The sequence below is a fragment of the Otolemur garnettii genome, unplaced genomic scaffold, assembly GCF_000181295.1.
Source record: "Otolemur garnettii isolate 467f Iridium unplaced genomic scaffold, OtoGar3 scaffold00034, whole genome shotgun sequence".
Taxonomy (NCBI): domain Eukaryota; kingdom Metazoa; phylum Chordata; class Mammalia; order Primates; family Galagidae; genus Otolemur; species Otolemur garnettii.
The window spans coordinates 6,806,184-6,811,272 of record NW_003852429.1 but is presented as its reverse complement, the minus strand read 5'-3'; the positions used below and the strand labels follow the sequence as shown (position 1 = coordinate 6,811,272).

Sequence of the window (5,089 nt, the reverse complement as noted above, 5' to 3'; positions counted from 1 at the left end):
TTCTTGTTATTGGTAAGAAAGAGAAGGAAGAGAAAAATGCAAGCCAGATGGAACCTACTCATTCTACTAGAAGGGAATTCTCGGAAGCTTACTATCGAAATTCTCTTTTCCCAATTCTTGCTTGGAATCTTGAGTACCTGATCTTGAATTTCTGCAGCGCTCCCGGAGCGCGGGACTGGCTGGTAGCCATGTGATATTGATTTGTTTTCACCATAGCAACAGCAAATTAAAACAACTAGCCGGGAGAAGGCAGGCTGTTAACCAGCAAAGCTACATCACCAGTGTATTTCGCAAGCATATTTTTCTCCTTTGCTCTCCTGTCCTCTCTTATTCACAAGTTTAATACACAAGTCAAGGGAAAAATAACACTAAATGCTTTGGGTACAGCAAAGCCTGTGTCTCGAATAGTCTGGTTTGCACAGCTTTTAATATATTAGACGAGATTGATGGGGAAAAGGCAAACAGCAAGGTTCTGATTTCCTTGGATATTTTCTTTGCGGGTCTAAGGATAAATATCCCTAGAAAATGTACAAGAGCACAAAGTAGAATGAAGGGTTCTGTGTGTGTGTGTGTATATTATGTACACACATGTGTATATATATACACGCACACAAATACACACACACACATATATACATCTGTACCTTAATACCCTAAGGCATTCGCCAACAGTTTCTTAAATCCCGAGGTTTTATCCCTTTGTACTTTAAATAGCTCACTGTGCCAAGAGACAAACAACTTTTTTTTTTTCTAGTACAAGGTCAAGGTCTCTCAAAATGCTAATTTATGAGGGAAAGTGTAGCAAGTATTATTCAACTCTATTAAGAGATAGAAAATTGAGGTAGACTCTTGCTCAAGGCTATATAAGGAGTTGGAAGGAGGGTACAAACTACCTTTGGGAACTCGCGAGAACTTCCCTGTGTTCTAACCAAAATTTCTCTCTTTCTTAAAAGGCTCTTTAGTAATCATTAACCTTCCCCTGATCTCTAAGCCCAAGGTTGCCACCTGTGACGTGGGATTCACAGCCTGCGGTGTTCTACTTCCTTCCTAGGGGCCATCTGCACCAGGGTATGGTGCTTTTTCTGTGAAAACAGCTGTTCCCATCATCACAACCAGCCATGAACTTGGTTGCACAACCTGGATCCTAGATAATGGCTCTGGGGGGTCTGGGAATAGGGTCTTGGGGTCTGTCCATACACGTGGCAGTGTGGGGTGCTCCCAGGGGAAGTCAGGTCAGGAAAAAAAATAAACAATGATGCTCACTACAATTATCTGATCTTTACTGCAATTATCTGATCTTGAAGCATGCTTTCTGTCAGCCCAGCCAGAGCCCTGCAGAAAACCTATGCTGACCGGCCCACAGCGAGGCAGGTAGGGAAAGATGTCCTATTTATGAGGGGGATCGTTTTAGGGTTGACAAAGGACAGGATAAAATCTGAAGACATAACTCAAGTCCTGCCAACAGGGAGTTAGAATGTTCCCGGCCAGGACATAAAGAAATATTCCTCTCCACAAGCCTGAATAAAGGAACACACAGCAGAAATAGTTGGGGGATGACGTCAGAAGTTCTGGGCTAGTGTCCTGCACTTCTCCTTGAAAGTAAAAACAGTGAGTCTAGAAGAATCTACGTGGCATTGCCCTTATTTACATGAGTGCTTCCACTGTTCTACATAAGACAAGCAAGATTGCTGAAGAAACTTCCTCTTATCCAAAGATTATAAAAATGTCCCTCTGCATATTTTTTTTACCAGATTGCCCCCCCCCCCCACCAAATGCACATATCACCCAGTTAACAGATATCTTTCCACTTCACCTTTGTCTTTTAAAGGAACAGTAATGTTTGAAGGTGGTGCTGGTTAGGCAAGTCAGATTTTCTGCTTCGCTTCAGCGCTTGCTAACTATTCTAAAAATGTTACACATTTATTGTAAACACATGCTTCCGAGGCCTAACAAAAAAGCACAGTTTCCTCATGCCTGGCAGAAATTTAAAGCGGAAAAGGGCAGAAAGAATTCTTTAGCAAATATATCCTTTCCTTCTCCTGGGCCAAGTGTGTTAAAAATAAATCTTCTCCATCATTTCTCACTGCTGCTTCTCAGCAAGAAAGTTGATATGGTTCGGCATAGTGAAAACACAGCTTTAAAAGCTAGCCTGCCCTCATTAAATTATTCTGCTGGCTGTGTGTTCTCATTAAAAATGCATAAAGATCAGATAATTGCAGTAAGCATTATTAACCCAGCTTTACTTTTGAATATAATGGTTCCACTTTTAAGCTGGAAACAAAGACTCAGACATGCCAGAAACAGAAATGTAAACATTGACCTACAGTATCAAAAACTTGCCAGAAAGCTGCCTCTTGCGAGGTTGTTAAGAAGGTGTTTTTGAAACTCAATTAAAGCCATAGCATTGTAGAGCTAGATAAGTCCCTCGTTTTTTATGCATTGACATACGTTTGGCTAAACATTCAATTGATAATTATTTACCATGAAGTTTTTTCTTTTTTTTCTTATTCTTAATTGCAAGTCTGTTTCCAAATAACAGAATGAAAATAAACTTCATCTGTTTGGGAGCTAACTGTGTCAGGATGACAATTTTCAGTAAGAAGAAAATGAGAATGCTCTTGAGAATTCAAATGTTTTTTCGGAATGATAAATGAATCTATGCTTTGAATAAAAACTCGATTGGATGCCTCACCCCAAACAGGCGGCATAGATTCCAGCTTTGCCATGTCTTTTTCTGAAATCAGAATGTTACGTAAAACTCCAGGGTCCCCCGCAAGTATTCCGTTTGAATTAGTGGAATCCAGTTTCCCCGGCTGCTCTAAGCAACACACATGGAATGCAGCATACTGCAGCAAACTCTTTAAACATTCAAAAAAAGGAGGGGGGTGATGATGATTCTCCTACCTTGTTTAGCTCTGCCTGTCCTTTTCAGTTACAGTAACCCCAGGAGCTTTGGGCAGAATCAAGTGGCCGAGGCTTCTCCACTACATCATGAGGAAGAAATTTCCATGTAAATAGTTCCTATTCCCTGTTTATTGTACTCTGAAAGCCGCCTGCCGTGTCTGGAAAATTTTACCTTCAGATGATGAAGCAAAGACAGTCTAAACTCTGTTGCTGTAAGCTGCAGCCCTTCCTTCCAGCAAGCCCCGCCCCGCCGGGGCCAGCCAATCCGCAGCCAGTTCGTCAGCCCTGCTCGTCTGAAACTGGCCCTAATAGGATGACTGACACAGCAACACAGCACTTGCAGTGTGTGAAAACAGTGCATCCATACTGATGAAAGAGGAATTTCCCTCTCAGAAGAAAGCAATCAGAGCACCAGTACAAAGTGGCACATAATTGGCAGACCAGAGAGAGGGGTAGCGCGAGAAACACCCTTCAAGACAGGCGGCTCAAAGCCAGCAGCTGCGTCGTAAACACTTCTGAAAATACAAAACTCCACAGATTCCAAAAGAAATCCAGGTTGTACATGAAACTGAAGTCGTCGTACTATTTCACAAAGCGTGTGTGTGTGTGTGTGTGTGTGTGTGTTTTTAAAGAAAAAAAACAATACAATGTCTGCCATGGAAATGAGTACCTTGTAAAGTATTTACATATGATTTCCATTATGGAGAGAGAAAGAGCTGGCCCAAGTGCATGTTCAGAATCAGAACATGCTTCTACCTCTAGCACACACACTTCCCTGCAGAACATCTGTTATTGCAGTGGTTAATTACTGGAGCCCATTTGTCTTCCATCTAAGTTTTCAGACCACTCGGGACTTCAATTAGGGAATGCTGAACAATAAAACTGATATCTATACAATACCCCTTTCTGCTCTTGGCAGGCACCCACAAGAGGATTAGGTGTGCCCTAACCGTCTTAGAGTCTTAGATGCCATTCGATAAATACTGTGCGTTGGTTCACATTGTCGTTAATGAAGCAATGATTATAGGAAGGTGTTCACTGTTGAATACACATGGCCCAGGATCTGAGGGCCACTATGAGGTGCCACTCCACAAAACTTGCTGTAGGAGGTACGGGAGTTCTCTAAGATAAGCTGGAGAAAGAAAATAGAAAGGTTAGGTAAGAGTTACTTATTTTTTTCCCTGTCAGCAGTGTCTTTGCATGCTTTCAAAACAAGAATCAAAACATATGGTATTTAGAAAACACAATAAGTATACATTTTCCTTCTACTAAACAAAACATTTTCAATCTAAAAAAAAAAAAAATTGAGCGTGATGGTTACATGACTAGACCCAGGCAGAACAAAGCCCCTATTCATCCTCCAGGTTGCACGGCAATGCACTAATGTTATAAGTAACTGTTATAAAAATGCATCTGTAACAAAGTAACAGGGAGGAAGGCAATGGTTTCTTTTTATTTTGCCAACTGCATCTTAAAAACACCATGTAGGCCGCAGTCTTCAAGAGGATATTCCTCTTAGTTTTACACTTCTAAAACTCTTTTTCCTTGCCACGTGAATCCATCAACTTGCAGGCTTTCATCTATTATATAATTTGTTCTGGGAATTTAAATTAGTTCTGTGGTCAAACTGATAGGAAATTATTTTTAAATATCAATATCCTTAATGCACATATGATACAGCATGTAAACAGGTTATCACCAGTTTGGTTCTCCTATTCCTCATCTCCTGTGATTCTGACTCCAAAACTCCCATTCCCTGAATCTCAATCCTGAAACTTGAGTTGTTTCTGACAGGCTCCCCCATTCTCACCCAATGAAACTGCCTTTCTGATTTTCTCTCCCAGCCAGTCCAGAACTCTGACCCTATTACAACACAAATGTAATAAGATGGCTTCTGGGACTCAAGCCTCCTCATCCTCCAGCTCCCTTGTTGCCAGACCGGTTTTCCTAAGTCATGTAAAGTCACGTTGTTTTCGCATTCAAATCTTTCTCTCTATAAAATTTATAGACTTTCAAGGCCTTTCATAATCTGACCTCTCCCTCTCCACTCAACTCCTCCTCCACTGTTTTCCTGAGTACATTTCTGGCTGGTGTCATGCTTATTTCTGCCCTACTGACGCTTCAGACCTCAGCTCACATTCCCTGGCTTTTCTGTCTTGCCTTTCCTGGCTGCGTTATTTTCTCT

General features: G+C 41.4%; 1 protein-coding gene across 4 annotated transcripts in view; it reads right to left on the bottom strand.

The window, feature by feature from the left end:
* The window catches only part of MBNL2 (muscleblind like splicing regulator 2), a 160,761-nt gene extending 157,615 nt beyond the window's left edge, over window positions 1–3,146 (bottom strand). For all 4 annotated transcript variants that reach the window (XM_012805038.2, XM_023513117.1, XM_023513119.1 and 1 more), the window contains exon 1: window positions 2,905–3,146. The gene's annotated coding sequence lies outside the window, so the exon portion shown is untranslated. The remainder of the gene's footprint in view (window positions 1–2,904) is intronic.
* Window positions 3,147–5,089: the final 1,943 nt, after the last annotated feature.